The sequence below is a fragment of the Rhinichthys klamathensis genome, unplaced genomic scaffold (assembly GCF_029890125.1).
Source record: "Rhinichthys klamathensis goyatoka isolate OS25496 unplaced genomic scaffold, OSU_Roscu_1.1 h1tg000849l_1, whole genome shotgun sequence".
Classification (NCBI taxonomy): Eukaryota; Metazoa; Chordata; class Actinopteri; order Cypriniformes; family Leuciscidae; genus Rhinichthys; species Rhinichthys klamathensis.
The window spans coordinates 56,855-71,754 of record NW_026607223.1 but is presented as its reverse complement, the minus strand read 5'-3'; the positions used below and the strand labels follow the sequence as shown (position 1 = coordinate 71,754).

Here is a 14,900-nt window from a genome sequence, read left to right as displayed (position 1 = left end):
TTCTGTGCGTGTGTGTGTGTGTGTGTGTGTGTGTGTGTGTGACAGACTTTTGTCTTGACGCGCTTATTTAAATGGTTTAAAAGCATTTGCATGAAGAAGATCATAAGTTAGGCTAATGCTTGCCAAAAGATGACAGAAAAAACGGATGCTGCGTTAAATATTTGAAACACATTAATCGCATGACAGCATGGACATAACCGATGTGTATGTGTTTATGTGAATATGCGCAAGACAGACGTTTGTGACAATATTTTCGATTTGACCGTAAGCGCAACAAGCCATGAAACAGAGGCAGCGTGCACGCGCTGGGAATAAAATCATGCGCAACCCCGCAATTCAACAAACTTTCTTTTTTTTTATTATACGATTTGCATTTTCATGATAAATTAATGTGCGTTATTTGTTGTTATTAGAGAGATTGATGGTACAAAATAAAAACTTTATTATTATTATTATTTTTACACATTTTAGCTGAAATGTTTGAAGGAGTTTTATTTAGTGGTCGACCGATAGCCTATCGCAAATGCGCGTCTACATCATTTAAATATCTGAACATGTAATAAACGTTTAATTTCACAAACCTTGCAGACTGAATCGCCTCCAGCTGTGATATCTTGAAGTGTGCATGTGTAGCTGACATAAACGTGTTCTGTAGTGAACGACTGAACGTAGATCAACTTCACAGGAGACGCCATCGAAACACTTTAATCCTTCGTTTTTAAATATGCTGTGCTATATCCAGTGTCCCACTGTGTCATATTCATATCGTTTTCACTGTGTGCTGTAGGCCTATGTAAAATTAGCGTTACTTTGCCTTTATTTGAAAAAATATGATTACCACCAGTGCGCACAAAATGACCAGATTAGGCTACTGAGTGCCCTGTTACAGTGTTTACTTCCTTTTTATTCACATATTCGTATATTTATAAACAATTACTTTATTTGTTTAAAAATACTGTAATAGGATTGCAGGGTGGGAAACGCTGGTCTAGTTCACCTTTTTCATTTTAACGAGTCTCTGCGTTGAGTCTCGAATCTTCATTCGGTTCGATCGACTCATCAAAAAGAACTGATTTCAAAGAACGATTCACTGACTAATCATCGCCTTACGGCAGAAATGCCGTGTTTTGATCGCTAATATCCTGAATTAGACTGAGTTCTGCTTCATAACTGCCAGGTAAGTACATTAAAGGGATGCACACCAGTTAATATATGTTGATATTGTAAATAGTTAAGCTAACAGCTGTAGTCTACGTGTAAACACACAGGTCAATCACAGCAGGTCAAAACTGAATATAGGCTAAATCGCAGATATCGGGTCAAATGGTCTATCTGTACAGTGTGCTAGCAGCGAAATACATGTGCTTTAAATATGAGATGGTTTTAAGACAAGATGAGTTTTGTGAAGAAAAGTCTGCGTCGACAGGCCTGGCTCTATATTAGATCAGTGTGGGCCAACATTGCTGGTGGTGTTGGTTTTTTTTATTTATTTATTATTGCCCCTATTTAGTAACATTATATTTTATAATCTTAATCTTCTTGAAAGAGCCTGTATATTTACTCTTGTCTTGATATCACTAATGTTTACAACATTCATTGAAAAACTGGTGTTTTTTAATTTTCTGACAATGTAGATTTGTCCAAAAAAAGTTCAGAAAGTAAATAAAAACATTGTTATATAATAACAGAACACTGAAGCAAAAGTGACTTTATATATTCAATCTGAACATGAACCACAAACACAAATAGTGCTGCAAGTAGTGAAAACAATTGTAAAAATTGTCTTGCGTAAACAAAAATACAAACAGTGTAAATAATTTTTGTAATCTTACTCCTAATGTCTTCATATAAACAATTCTATATTCGCACATAGAGCAACACTCACACGCATTTTTCTGGTTCAATCACTTCTTCTTGAACTGTTTTTATTTTATCCGAGAACTCCGTCAATGACAGAACACTGATGCGCCCTAGTGGTCACTCTTCATATAGCACAACATTTAGCTACATATAACATTTCCTCCCCACTAAGATACGGTGTCCATTAAAGGGACATTAAGTAAGAATTACTCCCATCTAGCGGTGAAATTGTATTTTGCATTCAAACGAATTGTGTTCTCCAGCGCCTCGCGTTTTCAAATGCGTGTTGCATCTACGGTAGCCATTATGTACCAAAAAGCTATGACAGGAGGATGTCTTCTAATAGCACTTCGTTGAGTTTTCCTTCGGGTGAATAGGTTTGTTATTTCAAACAAACTTCAAATTGACACAACGGTCAAACGAATGTTACAGTATGAAGTAATGAGTGTCAAAAATATTAACTATTGTAATTAGTAGCTATGCCTTCTTTATTCGTTATATTTTCTGAAGTAGCCTACGTGCATTGTTAGATATCATCATCAACTTTTAACTATACATGTTCATCTGTCTATAAAAATAAAGTACACAACCAAACAATAAAAAAAGCTTGTAATTAAGACTGTAGCCTTGTCGAGAAGAAAGCAGGACTTCAGCGTCTCTTTTGAAATCTTTCTCCTGCATTAGCTCTATCCACCTGGAAAAAGCTATCCCGACATTAACTTGTGTTTTTTGTAATCTCCGGTCACGTTTCCTTTTACGATCTATTTTGGACTTTTCTGGCGACGAGGATTTGCAATGCAGAATTTTTTTTAAACGATGAACTGTTTTTTTTAAACGATGCCCAATTGGCACTAAGGGGCCTAAAGTGTGCCAAGAAAACATCCCCCACACCATTACACCACCACCACCAGCCTGCACAGTGGTAACAAGGCATGATGGGTCCATGTTCTCATTCTGTTTACGCCAAATTCTGACTCTACCATCTGAATGTCTCAACAGAAATCGAGACTCATCAGACCAGGCAACATTTTTCCAGTCTTCAACGGTCCAATTTTGGTGAGCTCTTGCAAATTGTAGCCTCTTTTTCCTATTTGTAGTGGAGATGAGTGGTACCCGGTGGGGTCTTCTGCTGTTGTAGCCCATCCGCCTCAAGGTTGTGCGTGTTGTGGCTTCACAAATGCTTTGCTGCATACCTTGGTTGTAACTAGTGGTTATTTCAGTCAAAGTTACTCTTCTATCAGATTGAATCAGTCGGTCCATTCTCCTCTGACCTCTAGCATCAACAAGGCATTTTCGCCCACAGGACTGCCGCATACTGGATGGTTTTCCCTTTTCACACCATTCTTTGTAAACCCTAAAAATGGTTGTGCGTGAAAATCCCAGTAACTGAGCAGATTGTGAAATACTCAGACCAGCCCGTCTGGCACCAACAACCATGCCACGCTCAAAATTGCTTAAATCACCTTTCTTTCCCATTCTGACATTCAGTTTGGAGTTCAGGAGATTGTCTTGACCAGGACCACACCCCTAAATGCATTGAAGCAACTGCCATGTGATTGGTTGATTAGATAATTGCATTAATGAGAAATTGAACAGGTGTTCCTAATAATCCTTTAGGTGAGTGTGTATATATATATATATATATATATCAAAATAAAACTGAGGAGTTATCTTACTTTCGTTATAACTTGTATGTTGTAAACAATATGTCCCACAACTCAAACTGTTCTACAACCTTCTGTTAACGAATCACTGTTCACTCATCACGGTAACGTGCTGGTGGTCTTGTGATCCTCACAGGATAGCGTTTCACAGTCTCTGTTGCCTGAGTATGTCCCGTAGATGGTGGTTCCGCGGACTGGTGTGTTTTTGATGGTTCGGTGATCTCAGGAACTTGATCATCATTATTTTCTTGTGGAGGTGTATGAAGGTGCAGTGTGGTGCAACCATCACTCTGGGGTAGTAACACCTTTGAGCTTACAGGAAGGTTCACTTCAGTCTGCTGAGGCTCTGAATCCGGGCGTGTCAGCATCTGGTCCACATGGCGTTTCCATACCCCTGGTGATCCCACATTCACCTTGTACGACACCGGTCCTGTCTTTTCCATAACAAAACCTTGCGCCCACTTTTCCTCCCCTTTCCTATAATCACGCACAAGGACTGGCTCCCCAACATCAAACTGTCTGGCCCTAGAGTGATGTTGGCGCCGTTGTTGTTGGGCATCCTGTGACCGGTGTACTGCTCCAGCAACACTGGGTTTCAGACAATCCAGTCGAGAGCGCAGCCTGCGTCCGAGGAACAACATAGCCGACGTTTCTTTCGTTGTTGCATGAGTAGGGCTGTCGTGGTGAAGGAATTTCCCTTCCGGTAATTTTGAGTGGCTCAATAGCGCGATATGCGGTATAACCGCCATTTATTTATTTAGATTTATTTGTTGCTATATAAATAAGTGTTATGGTGTGGTCAGCATACACAAAAACAATGTAACCAATGTAACCGAAACTAAACAGTGTCTCTGCGCATTGAAAGACTGTCACTCAGCGCGCAGTTACATTGTTACGGCAACGGACTGTCTTTGAGTGAGTCATTAAACCGTTCATTCTACGAAAACTTTCAAAAAAGCTGATTCCTTAAATGATAGATGAAACAAGGTGTTAATTATTTTTTAACTTTGAGATCCACTTTCCAAGGCTCAGCTGGCCAGCAATGCTTCACTTTTGGGCAAAGCTAAAGCAATGCTTCATTTAATAGAGACCAATGGCATTGATTCAATGCGTGACTCGCTGCTTTCCCCCACGGCTTCCTCGCGCTGTGTAATGCTGACCAGCGCTGACGCCATTCATGGTAAATACCCTTACACGTTAAAAGGATGATACAACAAATATTTCGCTTTCCTTGGAAACGGCAACCCAACCTTTTCACGAATGACTTGACTTCAAAGACAGACGCAGGTAATCGCACGCGCTCAGTCGATCACATTCACTGTCTGTTTAGGCTTAAGTCCAAATCCACGAAGCCTCTATACAAATCACCATGATAAACAGTCTTGTTATAATTATTAACTTATTTAACATTCAATACACATGGTACGAACTACGAAGGGTGGCCTTATGAAAAAAGAAAACGCGGTTCGCGGTTGCTGCGGTTACTTGCATTCCTCTGTGGTTGGCCTGTCAGTAGTACTGCGATATTGCAGTTATCACGACAGCCCTATGCATGAGGGGTGTTTTGGTATGTCAGAAGAAACGTATCAAGTCTCTGACGCACACGTGCTGTGCCTTTGGATGCTTTTAAGGCATGTTTGAACGTCTGCACAAACTGTTCGGCCAATCCATTGGTGGCAGGAGGGTATGGCGCTGAGCGGATGTGTTTGACTCCATTGGCCTTCAGGAATGCACTGAATTCTTCAGCACAGAACTGAGGTCCGTTGTCACTCACAAGGATGTGTGGAAGGCCATAGCGACTAAAAAGGCCCCTGAGCACTTGAATGGTCATGCTGGCAGTGGTGCTGTCCATGATATGCACCTCAGGCCACTTAGAATGTGCATCCACAGCGACCAAGTACATATGTCCTTCAAATGGACCTGCAAAGTCCACTTGTATCCTCTCCCAAGGACTGGAAGGGCCACATCCAAGGGTGTAGAGGTGCTAGCCCAGGCTCTTTTTGTACTTTATGACAGGAGTGGCAAGATTTGGCCTGGAGCTCAATTTGAGAGTCTATGCCGGGCCACCAAACATAACTGCGTGCCAAGCTCTTCATCCTCACTACACCTGGATGTGCTGAGTGGAGCTCTTCCAGAACCCGGGGGCGCAGTTTAGGTGGCACGACCACTCTCACACCCCACATGAGGCATCCCTGTTGTATTGTGAGATCATGCCGACGCAACAGATAGGGCGACAGCTCTTCATCTATGCCCCTCGCAGCTGGAAAACAACCAGTTGAGACCATTTCTAAAACACGAGACAAGGTGGGGTCAGACGAAGTGTCGCATCTGATCTCAGTGCTACTGACTGGTAGTGTGTCCAACTGAGATGTGTAGAACACCTCTACTGCGCCCAGCTTCTCTTTGTGGGTGTAGGAGAGTGTTAACCATGAAAGCCCATCGGTATTGGCGTGTAAAGCACCTTTCCGGTATTGAATGGTATAATCATGTGCTGACAAGAGAAGCGCCCAACGCTGCATTCGGGCTGCAGCCATTGACGGTGTACTTTTCAATGGACTCAGAATGGACGTCAGTGGACGATGGTCAGTGAGTAGGGTGAACTTGTTACCATAGAAGTACTAGTGGAACTTGCGTACTCCAAAAACTATCGCTAGCGCCTCCACCTCGATCTGAGCATAGTTTTGTTCCGCCTTGCTGAGAGTTCGTGATGCATATGCTATAGGTCTTTCCTTACCATCAGGCATGACGTGCGAGAGCACAGCTCCGACCCCATAAGGCGAAGCATCACATGCGAGGCGGAGGGGCAGCTTAGGATTGTAGTGGGTCAGTACTTCCTGTGATACACGTAGTGCTTTAGATGTCTGGAACGCTGACTCACAGGCTGACGTCCACTGCCATTTCTTCCCTTTATTTAGCAGTTCATTCAGTGGTTTCATGACTGTGGCTAAGTCGGGAATGAAACGTCCGTAATAGTTGAACATCCCTAGGAATGAACGTAGCTGACTGACATCACCTGGTGCAGGCGCTTCCACAATGGCACGTACCTTCTCTGGTGACTTGTGGAGTCCAGCTGCGTCAATGATATGGCCCAAGTATTCCACGGACTCCTGGAAAAACAGGCACTTCTCTGACTTGAGATGCAGGCCCTGTTCTTCTAGCCTGCCCAGGACTGCATCCAGAGTTTTTAGGTGAGTCTGTTCGTCAGGACCACTGATAAGAATGTAATCCAAGTAACAGTGCGTGTAGGGTAGTCCGAGATGCACTTGGTCCATAGCCTTCTGAAATAAGGCGGGCGATGAAGCTACTCCAAACGGTAACCGATTAAAACGAAATTGCCCTTTTTGTGTAGAGATAGTCAGCAGCTCCCTAGACTTCTCTTCTACCTCCATCTGTAGATAGCCATTTGATAAGTCTAACTTACTAAAGCGTTGGCCTCCTGCTAGAGAAGCAAAAAGGTCCTCAATGTGGGGAATTGGATACTTATCCACGCAAAGAGCTGGGTTGAGAGTGACCTTGAAATCTCCACATAGTCTCACAGTGCCATCCTTTTTGCTGACAGGCACCACGGGCATGGCCCAATCACTATGCTCCACTGGTGAGATCACTCCAAGCTCAGTCAATCGTTTTAGTTCGGCCTCAACTCGAGGTCTAAGAGCATATGGCACATTACGTGGTGGACAGAATTTGGGTACACTGTTAGGTCTAATAGTCAACGTGGCCTTAATTCCCTTCATTGTGCCTAGATTTTTTGAGAAAACAGCTGAGTGTCTCTTTAACACCGTCTCCAAGTTCTTTCTCTCTTTGCTCAATTGCATGCAGAGTCTTTAAGTCTTTCCAGTTCAGCTTAATAACTCTCAGCCACTCTCTACCAAACAGTGTGGGTGCATCCACTTCAACTACATACAAGGGCAAATCAGCACATTGCTTGTTTAACTTTACTTGCACCTTAATGACCCCTTCTGGCGCCAAAGACTCACCAGTGTATGTCTTGAGCATGACATCAGTGGGTTGCAGTGGCAGTTGACCCAGCATTCTTTTGTACTGTTTCCAAGGAATCAACGACACAGCAGCCCCTGTATTCAATTTTATCTCCATTTTCTTTCCATTTACTACAGGCATCACTGAGATTCGTGAATATTTCCCTTTTTTCAACATGGAATGCAGTCCCAACTCACAGTCAGTGTCAGATTTAGTTTCCTCACTTTCATTTTCATCTCCTCTTGTCTCCACGTGATTCTCCTCCAAATTCTCTTCTTTCTATCTTTTACACTGCGCTTAATCGCATTACCTTTCTGTTCAGGTTTTTCCACTTTCTGTTTCCATTCTCTGCCTTGGCTGCTTTTGGCTTTGCTCTTACACATATGCTTAGTGTGGCCTTTCCTCCCACACTGGTGGCAATCACAATCTTTTTACCAGCAGTCCTCATCAGTATGGTTAATTTTCCCGCAACGACGGCATTTTTGGGAAAACACCGCGTTCACTTTAAGCGAGCCACTTAACTGCTGCACGTCGTGCACTGCTGTCTCTGCAGATACAGCGTAATCGACTGCTTTCTGAAACGTGAGATCACACTAAACAGCACAGGCACTTTCTTTGTGTCACTAATCTCATTAGCCAAGATATAATGTTCGAAACGTTCAATATAGGTTGCCCACTGTTCACCGGCCTCATCAAAGGGATCCATATGTCCAATTATTCCAGCCATGATGTGTCTGCTTCTGGTGGCTTGCACTGTAACGTTAGACTCTTCGGAAGAAGACCAACTCATCACCTCTTCACAGCTAACACTAGCTCACTAGCTCGGTGTTTTCAGCGTGGTTGTTCTTTTTATTCCAACTTGTCCAACACCGGCTGTTCACTCGCCGATGCAGTGAAAAGTCTTCAGGACTAACTCGTCGCCAATTTATGTAATGTTACTCCTAATGTCTTCATATAAACAATTCTATATTCGCACATAGAGCAACACTCACATGCATTTTTCTGGTTCAATCACTTCTTCTTGAACTGTTTTTATTTTATCCGAGAACTCCATCAATGACAGAACACTGATGCGCCCTAGTGGTCACTCTTCATATAGCACAACATTTAGCTACAATTTTCATTAACTATAAGAAGGATTTACACAAACGAAACCCTTACTAGTCGGCCCCAATTTTGGCAAGTGAAGCATTCATGACATACCCAAAATAAAAAGGTTGCTGCTCTTAAGTCATTCTGAATAGACACATAACCAACATATATTTAGAAAGCCAACCCTTGAGAGTTTACATTTCAAGACTCAAAATTAATCAGACTGTTATTAATATTGAGATATATAAGCTCAAACATAAAAACAAAAACAACAAATATTAAGAACATATTTATTAAATGTATAAAAATATTATGTGAATTTAGGATAGCAACTTGAAACCACAACTAAAGTGTAGCCACAATTGTGGTCATGCTTCATTTAAAATCTGAGGATGATATTTCTAAAATTATGCATTTTATTAAGCCTATTGTGAAACCATGTCAGGAGAGAGTTTAGAGAAGTTTTATAGGATGCTAATATAAGATTCTCATCAAATATTTTATTGCCCTGTAAACACCCATTTACAGTCTCTGACTAATGTCTGGCGAGGAGAACTGGCCCATTCATGTTCTTTTCATTTAATCGACCAACCTTTCACACCTATGCCGGTATGAGACTTAATCTTCATTATTCTTTTATCCTTATTCTTTTGTTTGAATTCAGCCATTATAGCCTATATTGGCCATCTAAACCTCTCTGATTCCACCCTACATGATCAATCCATCTATTATATTAAGTCTTGTTAGAAAACAAACAATTCTTGGAACTTTAAATGCGAATTATTATTTTTTTAAAATGATTGTATGAAATGGAATAGCTTCTGCAAGCAGGTGCATTAGCACAAGTAGCCTCGAGCTACATGACACAATTTAATGTATTAATATTACACTTTTATTCAAAGTTCACTTTAAAACAACATCTAGTATTTGTATCATATGCCGGTCGCGGATTAAAATGGTTTCAAGTCATGAAAAGATTTTGAAATATGTTATATTTAGCATTTCAGATGAAGCTATGGGCTAGCATTTCCTAGCATATGCATTCTGTAAACATTCTGTATTGATATGAAAACCCCAAATCGCACGAAAATCAAACACAAAACACATAATATTTCAATCGTGCATTTATTAGTTCCTTGTTTCGGGTGAAGAGATGTCAGTTTCGCTTTGTTATCACGGATGTCCAGTATGAGGAAGTGTACACATGACGCGTCATGCAGAAGAGGTCACGCTGGACCACGTGAGATGATTGACAGCTGTACAGCGAATGATATAGCTTTGAGGTCAAATGTGACGCGATTCAGGAAGAGAAGACACACATCTCGCTCCGTTCGCTGTCTGAGCTCTTTAGATCGCACATTTCAGTGGTAAATGAATAGAAATGTTATTCTTTATGAAGAAATATTTTACTAGCATGTGATAATTATTAATCATTTCTCCAAATATGCGCACCATTGGACTAATAGCCCTGGCGGATGCTGTATATTGTATGTATTTGAACACAAATAAACCGGAGAACACGAGAATTAATGTTTTATGAGTGATGATTTCTATTCAAAATAACGAACATTACAGATTAATTATTTTGCACTCCTGGCATAAATTAAGAAATTAATATCACTGCAAACCAGTTAAATCATAAACAGTGGTCAAACATCGAAGCTGTAGACTTCAACCTTTCTTATGCTGCTGAGTTCGTCCAGATCAAGTAAGAGTGAGATGTTTTGACAAGTAATGAATTTTGAACAACACTAATCCGGGATCACCAGTGATCCCTGCCTATCAAGGGGTTAACACTTGGCTATGCCAATTATCTCTGCCTGGGTGAGGGGTTGTAAAGTTTAAGTGGAACAATTGTGTGTTTGATCGGTCTAGTCGTTACATATGATACTAAAATTATGTAATGCTTGCTTATAAACAAAACATTAACTTGCTTTGGCACGGTTCAGTAAGTCCTGGGCTGCTGCATGCCTCCAGAAACTCGACTGGACTCGCCGTGTGGTGTGTCAGGGTGTACTCCGGCACAGCGGTCTTGACCCCACTTAATGTTCAGCGCGCTTGCGTCATTCACCATGCAACATTTTGTTTTGAGGAAAACAGGAAGAAAAGCCCTTTTGCTGATAGACTGCCTAACAGATTTAGCATTTATGCCGCGCAGTGATGTTCACTTCATTAAAGCAGGCACTCTAACCCTAAAGGTGGATGGCTTTGCTATGGAGTTTCAAACTAATTAAAAAAATATGGGGGAGCTATTTGATTCAAGCTTTGATCCACATGCCCAGAACACGGTTAAAGTGTCATTTTTTCCCATGCTATCTTTCTCCGTGGTGGAAAAACTGATCAACACGTTTGTTTTTAATCTCGCATTGACTATTGTAATGCTCTGCTCGCTGGGGTCTCTAAATCAACTCTAAACAAATTGCAGTATGTTCAAAACTCAGCTGCCAGAATCCTGACAAGGTCCAGGACAAGTGAGCACATCACTCCAATCTTGGAGTCCTTGCACTGGCTCCCTGTCAGGTTTCGCATAGATTTTAAAATTCCCATGCTTACCTACAAGGCCCTGCATGATTTATCGCCAGAATACCTGTCTGAACTTGTAACCGTCTACACCCCAGGGCGTAATCTCCGCTCTTCTGATTCTGGCTATATAACTATTCCTGCAACTCGTTTACGCTCTATGGGTGACCGGGCTTTTTCTTCCTTGGCTCCAAAACTGTGGAATTCTCTCCCCACTGAATTAGACATACTGAATTACGGAGGCAGCTGACTTTGATGGAGGAATTTGCAGGTTTACTCACAAACTACAATTCCTGTTCATCAATTAGGTGAGACCCAGACCAGTTTTAAACCTAAATCTACTCAAATTAATTCAATTATTTGAAAAGTGTAAAAGTGTAGGATCAAAGTAGTGATAGATGTTTGTTGTCGTAATGATGACAGTAGCGCACAGCTGTTGTGGTTAGAGATTACACTACATGTGTCCCACACCCAAGCCCAGCTGAACCGGCTCTGGTCCAACTCTTCCACACGGGCCAGGGACGGCTCAGCGAACCACACCCGGGTACGGTACGGAGCGATCACACTACATGTGTCCCACACCCAAGCCCAGCTGAACCGGCTCTGGTCCACCTCTTCCACACGGGCCAGGGACGGCTCAGCGAACCACACCCGGGTACGGTACAGAGCGATCACACTACACGTGTACCGCACCCAAGCCCAGCTGAACCGGCTCTGGTCCAACTCTTCCACACGGGCCAGGGACGGCTCAGCGAACCACACCCGGGTACGGTACAGAGCGATCACACTACATGTGTCCCGCACCCAAGCCCAGCTGAACCGGCTCTGGTCCAACTCTTCCACACGGGCCAGGGACGGCTCAGCGAACCACACCCGGGTACGGTACAGAGCGATCACACTACATGTGTCCCGCACCCAAGCCCAGCTGAACCGGCTCTGGTCCAACTCTTCCACACGGGCCAGGGACGGCTCAGCGAACCACACCCGGGTACGGTACGGAGCGATCACACTACACGTGTACCGCACCCAAGCCCAGCTGAACCGGCTCTGGTCCACCTCTTCCACACGGGCCAGGGACGGCTCAGCAAACCACACCCGGGTACGGTACAGAGCGATCACACTACACGTGTACCGCACCCAAGCCCAGCTGAACCGGCTCTGGTCCACCTCTTCCACACGGGCCAGGGACGGCTCAGCAAACCACACCCGGGTACGGTACGGAGCGATCACACTACACGTGTACCGCACCCAAGCCCAGCTGAACCGGCTCTGGTCCACCTCTTCCACACGGGCCAGGGATGGCTCAGCGAACCACACCCGGGTACGGTACAGAGCGATCAAACTACACGTGTACCGCACCCAAGCCCAGCTGAACCGGCTCTGGTCCACCTCTTCCACACGGGCCAGGGACGGCTCAGCAAACCACACCCGGGTACGGTACGGAGCGATCACACTACATCTTGTCCTTTCCACACGAGGCTTGTTGCGAATGCGATTAGTCGGTGTTAGCGGTGTTAAGACGCACAACGTTTACATCACTTGCCCACCGAAGGACCAACCCCACCGTCGTTCAGATATTATTTTTGTAATAAAAGTAATTTAGTTCAGTTAGAGAACAGACACTACAATTAAAACCTGAACGTGTGCTCAATGCAGCGTGAGCCGAACAAGAGTCCCAGCAGGAGTCAGATCTCACCTCACTCTTGACTGATAAGATAACATTGGAAGATTTGGTTTCAAAACTAAATGGAAAAGTGCATATTTAAGCGAGTTTGTCATTGTACTGTTTTGTTGTGTTTTTCATTTAGAATAATAATGAACCCGCCATTCAAGCAACTGCCGGCATTCATAACAGTGTGTGTGCGTTTTGCTTTCGTGTGTAAAGTAAAGAGCACCTCCGCTATTAATGTTGGCATACATCCAAACGCCATCAGTGGAAACCATGGAAAGAATGTCACAAATGACTTCCTCATTCTCTACAACACCTTTGCTGACTTCAAAATGACTTGTCCAGGGGATTTCTTGCAATCTCTTGAGATACGGGCAGATCTCTGACAGATAGGATGATGGCTGAAAAACAGAGTAGGGAGCCTGACAAGTCAAAGACTCTTCTGGCTCAATGTTTACTTTGAATTGCATGTATGATCAAGAGGTGAAGCTGTTGGTTATAGCAGTGGATGTAGGGGATATGCCTGCCCAACCTTTGAGGCAGTAAAGCCTGAACACTCTTCACTGATGCTCCATGACACGGGCTCAGTTTTCTGGCAGCTCTGAATCAAGCGTTGTCATTAATCTGCATCAAGCCAGAGAGATGTTCCTCTGGCACATCATCGCACACTAGGTGGATTACAGCAGACACATGTTCAATGTTGCACCCGTCCCTTGTGCCATCACTTTTTAAACAGAATGCAGCTAAATCAGTAGTGTCATATTTTTTGTTTTTATTTATTTATTTTTCAGAACCATGGATGCCAAAACGTCAATCACTTCATTCTGGATGGTTTTAGAAGTGTACTTTGTATATTGTGGGATATTTGATGTAATGTAAGCAAGTATTTATCTTTTCCAAAAAAAGCCCTGCATTTACGTAATCCTCCTCATTGTCAATGTTTCCCGGTCCCTATGTAATGGAAGCTCATTGGCCGCTATAAATGTCACGTCACCTGCCATGCTTTTCATGTTCTTAGCGATTCGAACTATGATGCTAAAACCGCCAGTAGGCGAGTCATTCATTCACCTGGTTCATAGAAATGCTGGTTTAGGAACTAAACCGCTGTATGTTGCTCAGAGATGCTCAACGGTTCTGTCGAAGTTTTGTCTAACTATTTTCATCTGCAGAACAAGCAGTGAAACAGTATCACACAATATTCACTTTTTTATTGAACTGTTCTATAAAATCAGTATCACATGGTGATATTTGGGAAAAACAATACGCTTGTTTGTGTGATATTGCTTAACTATGTCATATAGAAATGAAAGAAAAGGGCATTTTTGCTCCATGTATTGAGTTTCGGGGTCATTCTAACTGCATGCCACTAGCAGTATTTAGTTAGTTTTTTTGCAAAGTGAGTGACATACTTCCTAATGTCAGCTCACACATCATTAAATCAACAGTTGCGATATTATCGTAGACGATACACATCGCCAACCATTAACATATTTACTGACATATTGGTTGAGACTTATTGATATAAATATTATAATTAAACTTTGTTGGAGTACTTCTTTATTGCACAATGCACATTTCTTAATATTAAACCTAAAATGTGTTTTAACCTCTCTATTATTAAGGATAGTATGATATTTGTATAATATCAGTTTTTAAACGCAAGATATTAAAGTGTACCTAAAGTATACTTGCAATAGTTCAATTTTAGCACAGTCAATTATACTGAAGTTGTTCCGATTTAGCAGACTTTAAGTATACCAATTTAGTAAATGTATTTGTGGAATACTTAGTAATACAGTCTTAGTGATGCTTAGTGAGTCAGCCCTAGAGCTCCCCCTGTCCGATGTTAGGGGAGAACCGGGTCCATCGGAGACGCTTATGCGCTGGAAGAACACCACAGACACAGTGTAATCAGCATGGGGAAATCTCACAGTAACACTGGGAGCTGGGAGAAATATGATACACCGGTGTTTTGCCAAATGAGAAGTTTATCAATGTATCATCTTTTTACTCTTTTAATTCATTTCATAACTGTATCATATATCTCTTTTAATTCCTTTTATAACTGTTTTAATCTTCCTTGCTTTTATTTTGTGATTGTTTTAATTCCTTTTTTG

The 14,900-nt window shown here is 42.4% G+C and overlaps 1 pseudogene; it reads right to left on the bottom strand.

Annotated features, from left to right (window-relative positions):
- Positions 1 to 5,070: 5,070 nt before the first annotated feature.
- Positions 5,071 to 7,258, bottom strand: LOC130078277 (uncharacterized protein K02A2.6-like; annotated as a pseudogene).
- Between the last annotated feature and the right edge of the window lie 7,642 nt (positions 7,259 to 14,900).